This window comes from Hylobates moloch, unplaced genomic scaffold (genome assembly GCF_009828535.3).
Source record: "Hylobates moloch isolate HMO894 unplaced genomic scaffold, HMol_V3 SCAFFOLD_14, whole genome shotgun sequence".
NCBI lineage: Eukaryota > Metazoa > Chordata > Mammalia > Primates > Hylobatidae > Hylobates > Hylobates moloch.
The window spans coordinates 49,954,674-49,972,846 of record NW_026652289.1 but is presented as its reverse complement, the minus strand read 5'-3'; the positions used below and the strand labels follow the sequence as shown (position 1 = coordinate 49,972,846).

The following is an 18,173-nucleotide window of genomic DNA, read 5'->3' as shown; positions in this document are numbered from 1 at the left end:
AAAGAGATGAAATTCTGATACATGCTACCATATGGATGGGCCTTGAAGACATTATTTGAAATAAAATAAGCCTGACACAAAAAGACAAAAATTGTATGAGTCCACCTATATGAGTACCTAGAATAGTCAAATTCATAGAGACAGTAGAATGGTGGTTACATGCAAAAATTAGCCAGGCGTCGGCCTGGTGCCTTGGCTCAAGCCTGTAATCCCAGCACTTCGGGAGGCCGAGGCGGGCGGATAATGAGGTCAGGAGATCAAGACCATCCTGGCTAACACAGTGAAACCCTGTGTCTACTAAAAATACAAAAATTAGCTGGGCGTGGTGGCATGTGCCTGTAGTCCCAGCTACTCGGGAGGCTGAGCGGGGAGAATGGCGTGAACTTGGGAGGCAGAGTTTGCAGTGAGTCGAGATCACGCCCCTGGACTCCAGCCTGGGCGACAGAGCGAGACTCCATCTCAAAAAAAAAAAAAAAAAAATAGCCAGGTGTGGTGGGGCGCACCTGTAATCCCAGCTACTTAGGAGGCTGAGGCAGGAGAATCACTTGAACCCAGGAGGCGGAGGTTGCAGTGAGCGGAGATCACACCACTGCACTCCAGCCTGGACACAGAGTGAGACTCCGTCTCAAAAAAAAAAAATAAAGAAAGAAACAATAAAAAAATGGCAGTTGCAGGAGCTGAGGTGGGGAGAGGGCAATGTGAAGTTACAGTTTGCTACGCATGGAATTTCAGTTTGGGGTGATGAAAGTTCTGGTGATGGATGGTGGTGATGGTCACATAATAATGTGAATGTACCTAATGCCATTGAACTGTGCACTTAAAAATGGTTAAGACGGTAAATTTTATGTTATGTATGTTTTGCCACAATTAAAAAAAAAAAAAAGAGGCTGGGCGTGGTGGCTCATGCCTGTAATCCCAGCACTTTGGGAGGCCAAGGCGGGCGGATTACACGGTCAGGAGTTCGAGATCAGCCTGGCCAATATGGTGAAACCCCGTCTCTACTAAAAACATACAAAAATTAGCTGGGCATGGTGGCGGGTGCCTGTACTCCCAGCTACTTGGGAGGCTGAGACAGGAGAATTGCTTGAACCCAAGAGGCAGAGATTGCAGTGAGCCAGAGACTGCAGTGAGCCAAGGTAACACCACTGCTCTCCAGCCTGGGCGACAGAGTAAGACTCTAAGAAAAAAAAAGAAAAAGAAAAAGAAAGAAACGCAGACACACACATACAAAAGGAACAAGGATCCAGATATCTTAGGTTTAGCAGCATTTATTTCTGAATAACAGGATCTATATACTCCTCTCTCTTTTTGATCTAAGTAACCAAGGAGTTGATTTGGTTTAAATGGCTTCGTTGTGGGGACCCTATGAATTGTGTAACTGATCAGCTTTCCTTTTCCACCATGACTGCTAGAAAGCTTTCGATGAAGGCCGGGCGCGGTGGCTCACGCTTGTAATCCCAGCACTTTGGGAGGCCAAGGCGGGCGGATCACGAGGTCAGGAGATCGAGACCACGGTGAAACCCCGTCTCTACTAAAAAAATACAAAATATTAGCCGGACATGGTGGCGGGCGCCTGTAGTCCCAGCTACTCGGAGAGGCTGAGGCAGGAGAATGGCGTGAACCCGGGAGGCGGAGCTTGCAGCGAGCCGAGATCGCACCACTGCACTCCAGCCTGGGTGAGAGAGCCAGACTCCGTCTCAAAAAAAAAAAAAAAAAAAAAAAAAACAAACAGAAAGCTTTCGATGAGATTTGTAGTCTACTTATACAAAAGAAGTATCCAGAACCTCTGAGTCTCTTTTTTTTTTTTTTTTTTTGAGACAAGGTTTCTTACTGTCACCCACTGAAGTACACTGGAGTACAATGACGTGACCAAGGCTCACTGCAGTCTTGACCTCCCAAGAGAGGCTGAGATGGGAGGCTCAAGCTATCCTCCCACCTCAGCCTCTCAAGTAGCTGGGACTACAGGTGTGTGTCACCATGCTGGGTGTGGGGGGTCTTGCTATGTTGTTAGGGCTGGCCTAGAACTACTGGGCTTAAGTGATCCTCTTACCTTGGCCTCCCAAAGTAGTAGGATCCCAGGTGAGCCACCTCGCCTGGCCTGGGTCTCATTTCTGTAAGTCTAATTGTTGGCCACATTTTAAAGTTTTATCTTTGCTTTCCTTTCTTTCTTCTTTCTCATGTACTTTTAAAAAACAACCCTTTTAATATTACAGAAGTATACATATGCATTTTAGAAAATTTGAAAATAAAGACAAGCAAAAAATTAAAAAAGTAAAACGTTCAGATTCCCACTACCCAAATAATAATATTAATATCTTAGTAAATGGCCTTCTTTTTACCAAAATAAGTGATTACATTTATTCTGTAGCTTGCTTTTTTCAACCAAGCATCTCCACTTTCCATTACAGCAAATTTTCATTTCATCCAATATTCAAACTATATGCAAGTTTCTCCAGTTGACTCCAAAATCTCTTTATAACTAGTTTTTCCAGAACAGTATCCAATCTAGGATCACCTATTGCATCTGACTATTATGGCCCTTTTGTCTCTTTTAATTTAGCAAAAGTCAACCAGGTGCGGTGGCTCACACATGTAATCCCAGTACTTTTGGAGGCCGAGGCGGGTGGATCATCTGAGATCAGGAGTTTGAGACCATGGCCAACATGGTGAAACCCTGTCCAACATGGTGAAATCCTGTCTCCACTAAAAATACAAAAATTAGTTGGGTGTGGTGGCACGCACCTGTAATCCCAGCTACTCGGGAGGCTGAGGCTGAGGCAAGACAATCACTTGAACCCAGGAGGCAGAGATTGCAGTGAGCTGAGAGTGCACCACTGCACTCTAGCCTGGGCCACAAGAGCAAAACTCGGTCTCAAAAACAAAAACAAAAACAAAACAGCAAAAGTCGTTAAAAAATATATAATACTTATTGAAGGTTAGTTGTCCTGGAGAATTTCCCACCCTCTGACTTTGTGTTATTGGCTCCTTATGGTGTCATTCATCTTGTTCCTCTATCCTTTATATTCCTTGTAAACTGGAATTAATATCAAAAGGCCTATGGACCTTTAGATACTAATTAATCAAAAACATTTTTTGACTAGAATAAATAGTTACCATTGATTTTGTGTTGTATCACTGCTAAAGATACACTATCTATCTTGTTGAAGATTAGTAAAGCACTAGCAAAACTCAGATTAATTTCTGGATTAAGGTAATAACAACCTGAACCCACCGTCATTCATTGAGATTGTCCTCCTTGCGTCTAGTAACCTGTGTGGTGTTACTTTGACCCTGTAAATATCCAGTTCTCCACCAACTATTAACATATAAAATTAACATAATGGTTTAACCACAATTGATAACCCTTGTTTAAAAGGATTTGCCACTGCTGGGTGTGGTGGCTCACTCCTGTAATCCCAGCACTTTGGGAGGCCGAGGCGAGTGGATCACTTGAGGTCAGGAATTTGAGGCCAGTCTGGCCAACAAGGTGAAACTACATCTCTACTAAAAATACAACAATTAGCCAGGCGTGGTGGTGCACGCTTGTAATCTCAGCTACTGGGGAGGCTGAGACAGGAGTGATCACTTGAACCTGGAGGTGGAGGTTGCAGTGAGCTGAGATCGCCCCATTGCACTTCAGCCTGGGCAACAGAGCAAGACTCTGTGTCAATAATAATAATAATAATAAATGAATTTGCCAAAGTATGCTTTTCTTTTCTTTTTTTTTTTTTGAGACGGAGTCTTGCTCTGTCGCCCAGGCTGGAGTGCAGTGGCGCAATCTCGGCTCACTGCAAGCTCCGCCTCCTGGGTTCACGCCATTCTCCTGCCTCAGCCTCTCGGAGTAGCTGGGACTACAGGCGCCCGCCACCACGCCCGGCTAATTTTTTTTTTGTATTTTTAGTAGAGATGGGGTTTCACCGCGGTCTCGATTTCCTGACCTCGTGATCCGCCCGCCTCGGCCTCCCAAAGTGCTGGGATTACAAGCGTGAGCCACCACGCCCGGCCCAAAGTATGCTTTTCTAATCCTGCTTTTTTTTTTCTTTGAGACAGAGTATTAGTCGGTGACCAGGCTGGAGTGCAGTGGCATGATCTCGGCTCACTGCAACCTCCGCCTCCTGGGTTCAAGCGATTCTCCTGCCTCAGGCCTCCCAAGTAGCTGGGATTACAGGCGCGCGCCACCACGCCTGATTGTATTTTTAGTAGAGACGTGGTTTCACCATGTTGGCCAGGATGGTCTCGATCTCTTGACCTCGTGATCCGCCAGTCTCTGTCTCCCAAAGTGCTGGGATTACAGGCGTGAGCCACCGCGCCCAGCCTTTGTTTTTTTCTTACAAAGTAATTTCCCTCATTAACTGGGACTGTTTGGCTACTGTGAAATCGTTTATTCTGGAAAACAGAATAAATCTTTTTTTGTTTGTTTTTGTTTTAGTAGGGAGAGGCTTGGAATAATGGTCCCTTCCCACACTGAGGTTCTATCCGTCTATGGAATAAATGTTTTCACTTTTTAGTTTTGAGTGTGAGCAAACTCTCTACGGTATTTTCAATTACTCGCTGAGACTGCTTTAGCTTTCTAATCTCTCGTGTAAACACCATGGTATGTCTTAGTTGAACCACTGTCGTGCCAAAGAAAAGAATTCCGAAAATCTCTAAGTCACGCGATCCCGAGAGGCAAGCCAGCTCTGCAGCTAGGCTTTCAGTTCCAATTGTTTCTAGAGAGTGTGCAGGACATTTCTCCCGAGCCGTCTTTTGCAGTGGGCCACGCGGGTGCTGAGAACATCTGTGGTCCCCGCGCTTCAAGGGGTGGGCGCTCTGCCGGCGGGAATCTTTAGGATGAACTGGAAGCACCCCCACACTCACTCCTATTCTCCGGGCTGGAGTCGGCATCGCCCTCCTTGGCCCGCCTTACCTTTAAGGAAACGGAAAGGTGCTGACCACTAGAGGGCTGTTTATACATTTTTGTTAAACAACAGAAGTTTGTGCGCACAGAATCAGACATGAAACACAAGTTTTAAAAGTCATGAAAAACTTTACCCAAAAAAAAAAATATATATATATATATGAAATGTAATTCTTGGAGCAAATCAAAACAATCTTATTCCTTTGAAAAGATCTAGCAGCAACCTTTTCTATCAACTGCCCGGCTAGCTCAGTCGGTAGAGCATGGGACTCTTAATCCCAGGGTCGTGGGTTCGAGCCCCACGTTGGGCGATGTTAGTTTTGCTTTCATTTCACCAACTTCAGGTCTCATCAACGGTACCAATTTCACCAGTTTCAGCTCTCATCAACGGTAATAACAGACTTCAGCCTGGATGGTCTTATTTTGAAATAATTCAGTACATACAAAACTACTAAGACTAATTTAAAAAAGGAGCAATGGGCCTGGTGCAGCGGCTCACACCTGTAATCCCAACACTTTGGGAGGCGAGGAGGGTGAATCACAAGGTCGGGAGTTCGAGACCAGCCTGGCCAATATGGTGAGACCACCCCACCCCCTGTCCCTGACCCCGTCTCTACTAAAAATACAAAAATTAGTTGGGTGTGGTGGCGCATGCCTGTAGTCTCAGCTGCTCGGGAGGCTGTGGCAGGAGAATCGCTTGAACCCAGGAGGTGGAGGTTGCAGTGAGCTGAGATCCGGCCATTGCACTCCAGCCTGGGCGACAGGGCAAGACTCCCTCTCAAAAAAAAAAAAAAAAAAAACGTACAGTGAAACCAGTAAATTTCATCTTGTAAATTACACACTTAAAGGCTATCTGCCCTAAAAAAGTATTTGTTGCTGAGTGGCCTGTTTGAAGGGCAGCCAAACGCCAAAAGTTAGGAGATAAGAAGACATTAAAACTCATGAAATCGTAGAGTTCATAATATTGCCCAAGTAATCTGTTAAAATGTTTGAAATGTTTATTTTTTACTTAATATTATGTGATATTGAAGATTAGTTTGGAGAACAATTCTGTGTATTTTTAAACCACTGTTAAGATTGTTCTAGTGATGAACGAATATGGTGGTTATTGTGAACAGAGCCTTAGAACATTTTTATCCTTTTTTTTTTCCTGAGTGCTTTTATGTAGATACCCTTTTTTCTTTTCTTTTTTTTTTTCTTTTTTTGAGATGGAGTCTCGCTTTGTCACCCAGGTTGGAGTGCAGTGGCTCAATCTTGGCTCACTGCAACCTCCACCTCCCAGGTTCAAGCGATTCTCCTGCCTCAACCTCCTGAGCAGCTGGGACTACAGGTGCACGCCACCACACCCGGCTAATTTTTGTATTTTAGTAGAGATGGGGTTTCACCATGTTTGTCAGGCTGGTCTTGAACTCCTAACCTTGTGGTCCACCTGTCTTGGCCTCTCAAAGTGCTGGGATTACAGGCGTGAGCCACCGCGCCCGGCCAGAAGCTCACTTTCTTTGAGCAAAACTATTATATGTTGACAGCTGCAAGTTTTATCCTCGTCCTAAATATTTTTAGTCATTCCCAGCAATTCTCAAATGTTCTCCACAATTACTATGTTAGCTCATCAATTCGAAATGCAATTTCAGACCTTGTTAGAAAGATATTAAAAAATTTCAGCATCAGAAATGAAGATACCCAAACACCCCCATTATTACAGATGCATAATTAATCTCTAGATGATGGGAGGTGAGGTGAATTAATTAATTAATTTATTTATTTATTTATTTATTTTTCTGAGACAGAGTCTCGTTCTGTTGCCAGGCTGGAGTGCAGTGGCGCAATCTTGGCTCACTGCAACCTCTGCCTCCCGGGTTCAAGCGATTCCCCTGCCTCACCCTCCTGAGTAGCTGGGACTACAGGCCCGCACCACCACACCCGGCGAGCTTTTTGTATTTTAGTGTAGATGGAGTTTCACCATGTTGGCCAGGATGACCTCGAACTCATGACCTTGTGATCTGCCTGCCTTGGCCTTCCAAAGTGCTGGAATTACAGGCATAAGCCACTGCACCTGGCCCGGATTTTTTCCAGAGAAGTAAACCAGGTGGGAAAAAAAGCAAATTGGTAAATTGATGAAAGGTCAATGAAAATGTCATACATTAATTTAAAATGGAAGAGCGGGCTTACTTGTGTTCTCCAAAAATTCGCATGTTAAAGTCCTAACCCTCAGAGCCTCAGAATGAGATCTTATTTGGAAAAAGCTCTGTTGTAGATGTAATTAGTTAAGATAAGATGAGGTAATACCAGAGTAAGGTGGCCTCCTAATCCATTACAACTGGTATCTTTATTAAAAAAGGGGAAATTTGGAAAAAGACACACAAACCCAGACACCAACATACATCTGGAAACCTGGGAGAAAGCTATGTGCAGACGAAGGCAGAAACTGGGGTAATGCTTCTACAGGCTAAGGAACACCAAATGCTCCCGCAAGCTAAGGAACGCCAAAGATTGCCAGCAAACCACCAGAAGCTAGGGGAGAGGAATGGCACAGATTCTTCCTCACAGTCCTCAGAAGGAACCAAACCTACCAACACCTTTATATGGGATGTCTAGCCTCTAGAACTGTAAAATAATTTATGTTTGGCAGTCCCGAGAAACTAATACAATCAGTATTCCAGTTGGGAGGTAATTTTGATTTTAAATTTTATTATTTATTATTTTATTATACCTTATATTAAGTAATTGTCATCACCTTCATTCTCAAAAAGTCTATGAGAAGCAATAGTTTTTTTTTGATGCAGTCCTAAACTAAGGTCAAGGGGGGAAGTTAGGATCACTGAGCCTTCAGAAGTAGCATTTTAACAAGCTTAATCTTTTTTTTTTTTTAACAGCCCGGAGTTCTTTTATTTATTTATTTTTTAACACCTATTATGCCATGAATTCATAGGGAATAGGTTCCAGCAGCTCAGGCTCCTTCCCACTGGCTCTCACAAAGTATGCTTCTCTGGGTGGAGCAGGCTGGCGCTTCCGTTGAACCCAGGTAGCTTTCTCTTTGGCTTCTTTCTTTTTCTGATCATTTTCCTTCATGCGTTTCAGGAAGCTATCTCGGCTCTTAGAGTGCTTAATGTGCTCAATACGCACATTAATTATCTTGGCAAGAATCTTGCCCTTAACTTGTTTTTTGTTTGTTTGTTTGTTTTGTTTTTTTTTTTTTTGAGACGGAGTCTCGCTCTGTCGCCCAGGCTGGAGTTCAGTGGCGCAATCTCGGCTCACTGCAAGCTCCGCCTCCCGGGTTCAGGCCATTCTCCTGCCTCAGCCTCTCCGAGTAGCTGGGACTACAGGCGCCCGCCACCATGCCCGGCTAATTTTTTATATTTTTAGTAGAGACAGGGTTTCACCGTGGTCTCGATCTTCTGACCTTGTGATTCACCCGCCTCGGCCTCCCAAAGCGCTGGGATTACAAGCGTGAGCCACCGCGCCCGGCCCTGTCCTTAACTTGTTTACAACAATGCCAACAGCATGCTGGGGAACATTATAGACTCTTCCAGTTTTGCCATGCTAACACTTGTGGGGCATTCCTTTTTGAACAGTACCCATTCCCTTGATGTCTACAATATCACCTTTCTTATAGATTCGCATATACGTGGCGAAAGCAACAACTCCATGTTTTCTAAAAGGCCTAGAGAACATATATCGGGTGCCTCTCCTCTTTCCCTTTGTGTTCGTCATTTTGGCGAATTACTGGAAGATGGCAGTTCTGGCCGAAAGGAACAAGCTTAATCTTAATGGATATTTTTTCTTATTGTTGGCTGATGACTCATAATGTTGAGTAGTGACTTATTACTATTTGTACTAAAAAATGCAAAGATATACCACGTCGAATACATTTTATTCTCCCATGGAACTCATATTTGAAGATTTTATGTTCAATTAGTCTATAAATGAACACTTTAACACAGTGTGCTAATTTAATGCAGTCCAGTTTCTTCAACAAGTAAATGGCAAAAAAAGAGAGAGACAGAGATATCTTAATGGAATGAAATGTGTGGACTTTGTTTCCAACTTCATTTGAACCAGTTATAAAGAAACATATATGAGACAATCAGGGAATCTGAACACAGACTGGGTACTTGAAGATAAGGAGTTATTTGCAATTAAATGCAATAACGTCATTTAGAGATACATACTAAATTGTTTATGAATAAAATAGACATGATCTCTGGAATCTGTGTATATGCATTTTTCGGGGGAGAGGAATGCAGACATATCAATGAAACAAGATTGGCCGCATGTTAATAACTGTAGAAGGTGAGTGACCCATACAACACAGTTCATTACACTATCACCTCTGCTATTGTATATGTTTACATTTTTCCATAAATTTAAATATCATTAGATTATGCAAAAACAAAAGTGTCTTAACCTCTGTAGCTCAGTGATCACACTTAGCATCACTAACAGTGGGACAACCAGATATCATGTGCCTGCTGATGTAATGCAATGAGAACTGCACAGCATCACCTTTAAAATAATCTTGTCAAAACACTCAACTTAGATCTAATCAAGTCTTTAGACCTAACTTTACATTTATAGGAAATGTAAGTAACGAGTAACACCGTGAGTAAATAATCAAGTGAATCCAGAATGTCAGACATTCAACAAACGCCTAGGCTCTTCAGAAAGCAAATACTAATACTAAACAAAGACTATTACCACTACTAATAAAGGCTATGTGTGTGGGGGCAGACTGTATTTGAGCCAAAGGCTTCCCCTCCAGCCCCATTGACAGTCTGGTGAAGCCAATGAATTCTTTTCTCAGAATGTCTTAAATGCATAAAATAAAAAACAGGATTATTAAAAAATAGGTTTTTTTTTTTTTTTTTGAGACGGAGTTTTGCTGTTGTTGCCCAGGCTGCAGTGCAATGGCGCGATCTCCGCTCACCGCAATCTCCGCCTCCCAGGTTCAAGCGATTCTGCTGTCTCAGCCTCCCAAGTAGCTGGGATTACAGGCATGTGTCACCATGCCTGGCTAATTTTGTATTTTTAGTAGAGATGGGGTTTCTCCATGTTGGTGAGGCTGGTCTCAAACTCCTGACCTCAGGTGATCCTCCCACCTCGGCCTCCCAAAGTGCTGGGATTACAGGCGTGAGCCACCACGCCCGGAGAAATATAGTTATCAAAATATTTTAAAGTACAATATGGAATACACATGTTCCATTATTAATGCATTAAATAAGATCTAGCAGCAGGTCCAATAACTACAATAGTTTTATTTTATTTATTTATTTAGAAACAGGGTCTTGCTCTGTCACCCAGGCTGGAGTGCAGTGGTGCAATCTCAGCTCACTGCAACCTCCACCTCCTGAGTTCAAGCTATTCTCCTGCCTCAGCATCCCGAGTAGATGGGATTACAGGCATGCACCACTACACCCAGCTAATTTTTGTATTTTTGGTAGAGACAGGATTTCACCATGTTGGCCAGGCTGGTCTTGAACTCCTGACCTCGTGATCCGCCTGCCTCAGCTTCCCAAAGTGCTGGGATTACAAGCGTGAGCCACTGCGCCCGGCCAACTATAATAGTTTTAAAGTAGTGATGAATATAAATTATATTTCTGAGATATTTTCAATAGCCATAATGTGATATGAAAACATCTGTAATTTATATTGATGACAAAGCCACAGCTCATAGTATTGTAATTTGTTATCTTCATTTGTAATGGAAGGAAATGCTAAATTTTTTTTTTTTTTGAGACGGAGTCTTGCTCTGTCGCCCAGGCTGGAGTGCAGTGGTGCAATCTCAGCTCACTGGAAGCTCTGCCTCCCAGGTTCACAGCATTCTCCTGCCTCAGCCTCCAGACTAGCTGGGACTACAGGCGCCCGCCACCACGCCTGGCTAATTTTTTGTGTTTTTAGTAGAGATGGGGTTTCACTGTGTTCGCCATGATGGTGATGGTGTCGATCTCCTGACCTTGTGATCCGCCTGCCTCGGCCTCCCAAAGTGCTGGGATTACAGGCGTTAGCCACTGCACCCGGCCTAGGAAATGCTAAATTTTAATTAGAATTTGGTGAAAATAAAAATGTAATTTTTGCCTCATCCAACTTCATGGACCCTTTGAATTGTATCCACAGACTCCTAGCTTAAGAACTTCTGCTCTAGGTTTAAAAAGACAAGAGATTTGGCCGGGCACAGTGGCTCATGACTGTAATTCCAGCACTTTGGGAGGCTAGGGCAGGTGGACGACTTGAGGTCAGGAGTTTAAGACCAGCCTGGCCAACATGGGGAAATCCTGCCTCTACTAAAAATACAAAAATTAGCTGGGCATGGTGGTGTGTGTCTGTAATCCCAGCTACTCTGAGGCAGGAGAATGGCTTGAACCTAGGAGGCGGAGGTTACAGTGTGCCGAGATTTGAGACTCTGTCTCAAAAAAACCAAAACAAACAAACAAAAACAAGAGATTGCTCAGTTCTGGGGCATAATTAAAAAAAAAAAAAAAAAAGATATTTCATCCGGGAGTGGTGGCTCACACCCGTGACCCCAGCACTTTGGGAGGCTGAGGCGGGCAGATCATCTGAGGTTGGGAGTTCAAGACCAGCCTGACCAACATGGAGAAATCCCATCTCTACTAAAAATACAAAAATTAGCCAGGCATAGTGGTGCATGCCTGTAATCTCAGCTACTCAGGAGGTTGAGGCAGGAGAATTGCTTGAATCCGGGAGGCGGAGGTTGTGGTGAGCCGAGATCATGCCATTGCACTCCAGCCTGAGTAACAAGAGCGAAGCTCTGTCTAAAAAAAAAAAAAAAAAAAAAAAAGATTAAACAATCAAATGTAATACATTGTTATTTAATAGGTCTTGTTTTGAAAAAAGGAGGACACAAACAAGTGAGGAAATCTGGAGTGAGTACCGCATAATTTTAGGAAACTATTGTTATTCCCTATTGACATAGGTTTCTAATAGCAACAAGTTGAAAGCAGACTGCATGTTATTGTGCTGGATGTGATATGGTATTGTGGCATGTAGAAAATGCTTATTTTGCTTTGGGAGGCCGAGGCGGGCGGATCACGAGGTCAGGAGATCGAGACCATGGTGAAACCCCGTCTCTACTAAAAATACAAAAAATTAGCCGGGCGTGGTGGCGGGCGCCTGTAGTCCCAGCTACTCGGAGAGGCTGAGGCAGGAGAATGGCGTGAACCTGGGAGGCGGAGGTTGCAGTGAGCCGAGATCGCGCCACTGCACTCCAGCCTGGGTGACAGAGCGAGACTCTGTCTCAAAAAAAAAAAAAAAAAAAAAAAAAAAAGAAAATGCTTATTTTGGAAGTACATACTAAGGAAACCAGGTGTGAATGATTATGTGTTTACACACATACACACCCCACATAAATATATGTCAATATAAGGCAGACACGGGGAAATGTTCACAGTTGTTTAATGGAGGTGATATAAAACGTCTTTTTCTTCTTCTTCTTCTTCTTTTTCTTTTTTTCTGAGATGGAGTCTTGCTCTGTCGCCCAGGCTGGGGTGCAGTGGCACAATCTCGGCTCACTGCAACCTCTGCCTCCCGGGTTCAAACGATTCTCCTGCCTCAGCCTCCTGAGTAGCTGGGACTACAGGCATGTGCCACAGTGCCCGGCTAATTTTTATATTTTTAGTAGCGACAGTATTTCACCATGTTGGCCAGGCTGGTCTCAAACTCTTGACCTTGTGACCCACCCGCCTCAGCCTCCCAAAGTGTTGGGATTACAGGCGTGAGCCACTGCACCTGGCTAAAATGTATTATTCTTTCTACATTTCTGTGTGTTTGAACTTCTCATAATAAAATCTTTAAAAAGTGACTTTAAAAATATTTTTATTGAGGTATAATGTAGGTTTGTTAAGGTGCATTACTAGGAAGTGTACAGCTTGATGAATTTTTACATGTGTGAAACATGTAACACCATCTAACCACACCAGATTAAGATACAGAACATTTCTGTCACTGTTCTGTAGTTTCCTAGTGCCCCTAATTTCTAACACTATTGATAAAGTATATACTCTTTCATGTCTGGTTTCTTTTGTACAACACGAGTTCCTGTTATATTAAAGCCAGTTTTTATGCAGGGCGCAGTGGCTCACACCTGTAATCCTGGCACTTTTGGAGGCCGAGGTGGGTGGATGGCCTGAGCTCTGGAGTTTGAGACCAGCCTGGGCAACACAGTGAAACCCCGTCTCTACTAAAATACAAAATGTTAGCTGGGCATGGCAGCGTGCACCTGTAATCCTAGCTACTCAGGAGCCTGAGATAGGAGAATCGCTTGAACCCGGGAGGTGGAGTTTGCAGTGAGCTGAGATCATGCCATTACACTCCAGCCTGGGTGACACAGCGAGGGTCCATGTCAAAACAAAAACAGGCTGGGCGCAGTGGCTCACGCCTGTAATCCCAGCACTTTAGGAGGCCGAGGCGGGTGGATCATGAGGTCATGAGTTCAAGACCAGCCTGGCCAAGGTGGTGAAACCCCGTCTCTACTAAAACTACAAATACTAGCTGGGCGCGGTAGCAGGTGCCTGTAATCCTAGCTACTAGGGAGGCTGAGGCAGGAGAATCGCTTGAACCCAGGTGGCGGAGGCTGCGGTGAGCCAAGATTGTGCCACTGCACTTCAGCCTGGGCGACAGAGTGAGACTCCATCTCAAAAAAAAGAAACACCAGTTTTCAGAGACTCCATGATGCCGTGTTTGTCAAGAATGTGGAAAAACAAGCCTTTTCTTAAATTGCTAGTTGAAATGTAAAATGATGAAACCTTTCACAAGGCAATTTAAAATGCCCACATTCTTTGACCTAGTAATTCTACTTCTTGGGTCCTACAAAAATAAAAGCAAAGTGCAGAAGGCAGGCATGGTGGCATGATCTGTATTCCCAGCTACTCTGGAAGCTGAGGCGTGAGGACTGCTTGAGCCTAGGATTCCAGGCTGGACACTCTAGCCAGGACAACATAGCCTGGCTATGTTGACGCCCTATTCTGGACAACATAGTGAGACCCTGTCTCTTAAAAAAAAAAAAGGAAAAAGCAATGTGCACAAAGATTAAATAAATCTTGAAATATTTATACTATGGTATGTTGAAAGCTATTGAAAATCTGAGGTACTCATGTTTGTAATCCCAGCACTTTGGGAGGCAGAGGTGGAAGGATTACTTGAGGCTAGGAGTTGGAAACCAGCCCGGTCAACACAGCGAGAGCACATCTCTGCAAAAATAAAAGTATTAGTTGGGTGTGGTGGCATCCACCTGTAGTCCCAGCTACTGGGGAGGCTGAGGCAGGAGGATCACTTGAACCCAGGAGCTGCAAGCTGCAGTGAGCCATGATCACGCCACTGTGCTCCAGCCTGGGAGACAGAGCAAGACCCTGTTTCAAAAAAAAAAAAAAAAAAAAGGTGAGATAGACCTGTATGTAATTTGAACAATCTCCAGGATATATTATTATGTTAAAAAAGAATACAACTGGGCCAGGTGTGGTGGCTCAGGCCTGTAATCCCAGCTCTTTGGGAGGTCGAGGCGGGTGGATCACAAGGTCAATAAATCGAGACCATCCTGGCCAACTTGGTGAAACCCCGTCTCTACTAAAAATACAAAAATTAGCCGGGAGTGGTGGCAGGCGCCTGTAATCCCAGCTACTCAGGAGGCTGAGGCAGGAGAATCGCTGGAATCCGGGAGGCAGAGGTTGCAGTGAGCCGAGATCACACCAGCCTGGCGACAGAGCGAGACTCTGTCCCAAAAAAAAAAAAAAAAAGAATGCAACTGAACCATATGTACAGACCATTTATGGTAAAAAAAAAAAAAAAAAAAAAATGGAGAAAAATGCACACGCCAAATGGTGGGAAGGTAAATGGGGGGGGAAATAAACATGTTCCTTAAGTTTTGCCCTGTATTTTATATTTCTCAATTGTTGCATCATGAGCCCAAATATTTGAATATTACCTGTGTAATTAACACATAAAGGCAAATAAGTTAACTTCAATACAAAAGCAGAAATAACACAGAGGGTTCTAGGATAAAAAAACTCCTCATGGATTCCCAAACAACTCATAACAGTGGGGCAACTGGGCAGATGAGGGGTGGAGGTGGGAAAGAGACTTTCACTATTTTCTTTTTTTTTTTTTTTTGAGATGGAGCCTCATTCTGTCGCCCAGTCTGGAGTGCAGTGGCGCAATCTCGGCTCACTGCAAGCTCCGCCTCTTGGGTTCACGCCATTCTCCTGCCTCAGCCTCCTGAGTAGCTAGGACTAAAGGCGCCCACCACCATGCCCAGCTAATTTTTTGTATTTTTAGTAGAGACGGGGTTTCACCGTGTTAGCCAGGATAGTCTCGATCTCCTGACCTCGTGATCTGCCCGCCTTGGCTGCCCAAAGTGCTGGGATTACAGGCGTGAGCCGCCGCGCCCGGCCCACTATTTTCATTTTTGTGTTTTTAAACGTTTGGATTAAAAAAGTATGTGCAGGCTGGGCGCAGTGGCTCACGTCTGTAATCCCACAACTTTGAGAGGCCGAGGCGGGTGGATCACCTGAGGTCAGGTGTTCGAGAACAACCTGACCAACACGGTGAAACCCCATCCCTACTAAATATACAAAAATTAGCCGGCCATAATGGTATGCGCCTGTAATCTCAGCTACTTGGGAGGCTGAGGCAGAAGAATCGCTTCAATCTAGGAGGTGAGGCTGCAGTGAGCTGAGACTGCGCCAATGCACTCTAGCCTGGGTGACAGAGTGAGACTTGGTCTCCTAACAACAACAACAACAACAAAAAATTGGCCGGGCGCAGTGGCTCACGCCTGTAATCCCAGCACTTTGGGAGGCCGAGGCAGGAGGATCAAAAGGTCAGGAGATCGAGACCATCCTGGCCAACATGGTGAAACCCCATCTCCACTAAGACACAAAAAATTAGCCAGGCGTGGTGGTGCGTGCCCGTAGTCCCAGCTACTCAGGAGGCTGAGGCAGGGGAATCGCTTGAACCCAGGAGGCAGAGGTTGCAGTGAGCTGAGATTGTGCCACTGCACTCCAGCCTGGCTACAGAGCGAGACTGTCTCAAAAAAATTTTTAAAAAAGTATGTATTTTATATTCAATAAAAAATTTAAAAGTGTACAGGACAGTTTTGGTGGGGTGGGGTCCAAAGAAGCCCTTGTCCCTTTTTACAATTTAGCAGTGGTGTCCAAGGGAGTGAATACAGTCATGGGTTCTTAGTTTCTGTTTCTGGTTGGGCCAGTAAAGCCCCTTCCTCATCCCTTTTTTCCACTTATCACTAGAGACTGAAACTAAAAACCATGGCTTCAGGGTGCCAAAAGCCTAAACAAAACAAAACAACAACAAAATAAGGCAGGTTGGACAAGCTTGCAAGAAGTAGTCGTGACAAGATGGTGTATATTCAACTGAAATAAGGAAGGTTTTTGTGGGTTTCTGTTGTCAGAGAAGGGGTTGTGTTAAAAAGACCGAAGGAGAAATGGAAGTCAGATAAATGGAGAGGGGCCCGGAATTGGTGGGGTGTGGAACCCGGGCAGGGGAGGGCTTAGAAAAGCCATGGAGACAGGCTGGGAGCAGTGGCTCACGCCTGTAATCTCAGCACTCTGGGAGGCCGAGGCGGGCGGGTCACCTAAGGTCGGGAGTTCAAGACCAGTCTGACCAACATGGAGAAACCCCATCTCTACAAAAATACAAAAATTAGCCCGGTGTGGTGTCACATGCCTGTAATCCCAGCTACTGGGGAGGCTGAGGCAGGAGAATCGCTTGAACCTGGGGGGCAGAGGTTGCAGTGAGCTGAGATCGCGCCATTGCACTACAGCCTGGTTAATAAGAGGGAAACCCCGTCTCAGAAAGAAAAAAAAATAGAAAACCCATGGAGACAAAGGTTTGCAGAGGAGGACAAAGGTTTGCATAGGGGATGCAGGTAGGCTAAGGGCTGTTTGTGGAAGGATTTAAATACCAGGCTAAGGACTTGGAGATTTATCGTCTAAAGTTCATTGAGCACTTATTCATTGTTGGGCACCGCGCTAAGCCCGTATATGTAATTCTCACAATAAACTGACGTAAATGGTGCTATTTTGCAGCTTAGCCAACGAAGTTGTTTTTGAACAGGGAACGACATAAAGAAATCATTTGTTTAGGCCAGGCACGGTGGCTCACGCCTGTAATCCCAGAACTTTGGGAGGCCAAGCCGGGCGGATCACGAGGTCAGGAGTTCCAGACCAGCCTGGCCAACATGGTGAAACCCAGTATCTACTAAAAATACAAAAATTAGCTGGGCGTGGTGGCACGTGCCTGTAATCCCAGCTACTCAGGAGGCTGAGGCAGGAGAATCGCTCGAACCTGGGAGGCGAAGGCTGCAGTGAGCCGAGATCGCGCCACTGCACTCCAGTCTGGGCAACGGAGCGAGACTCTATCTCAGAAAAAAAAAAAGGTATAATATTGAAATCCGTTTGTTTAGAGTGACAAAAAGCACAAACAGGCCAGGTACGGAATACAGACGTTGACATATTCACACTAGCCTTTTTCAGAAAGCAGAGCTCCATTATCTCAAAAAGCTAAAGCCTGACTAGTGTTCCCACGTCATCTTCCTCACTTCCGCAAGGCTGGGCTAGAGAAGAGGAGGTAGACCTGGGAGTCTTATGAGAAACAAATGGCTATCAATCCCACCAAATAGGCTCCGCAGTGGGCTTGCTAAACAACGAAGCTTCCAGAAGCGGACCCCACTTCCCACCCTCTTGTGGCCAGATTGCTGATCCTAAAGCCTTTCTATGCAAAAACTAGCGGAATGCTATTGAATGTAGGTTTCCGAGTCACCCCTATTCTCTCCGGTTACTTCAACATCAACAGGGGCTTATTTGCCCAAGGGAGGTCGCAACTGGGCCTTTCCCATTCTATTATCACTGGTGGCTCACCATCCCCACTCTCCCCCATCGCCAGCTCCGCCTTAACCTCCCACGAAATCAAATCCCCGCTTTACCAACCCGCAGCAGCTGGGGGGGATGGGGAGAGAAGCAAGGTAGGGTGGGGTAGGGTGGGGTGGGGTGGGGTGGGGTGGGGTAGCCGGCCCCTCCCCCACCCGATGGGGGGGCGCCTCCACCGACTCCGAACTACCAGTCCCGGGGTGCCCTGGGGCGGCGCGGGCGCAGGGGCGCGTGCGCGGCGGGCTGTCGTTGGCTGGAGCAGCGGCTGCGCAGGTCGCGGTGCTGTGAGGTCTGCGGGCGCTGGCAAATCCGGCCCACGATGTAGAGCTGGCAGTGCCTGACGGCGTGTCTGACGCGGAGTTGGGTGGGGTAGAGAGTAGGGGGCG

At 45.2% G+C, this 18,173-nt stretch overlaps 1 non-coding gene across 1 annotated transcript; it reads left to right on the top strand.

Annotated features, from left to right (window-relative positions):
• Window positions 1-5,135: 5,135 nt before the first annotated feature.
• Window positions 5,136-5,208, top strand: TRNAK-CUU (transfer RNA lysine (anticodon CUU)). Its single transcript has one exon. It is a non-coding gene; the product is annotated as a tRNA-Lys (tRNA).
• The last annotated feature ends 12,965 nt before the right edge of the window (window positions 5,209-18,173 follow it).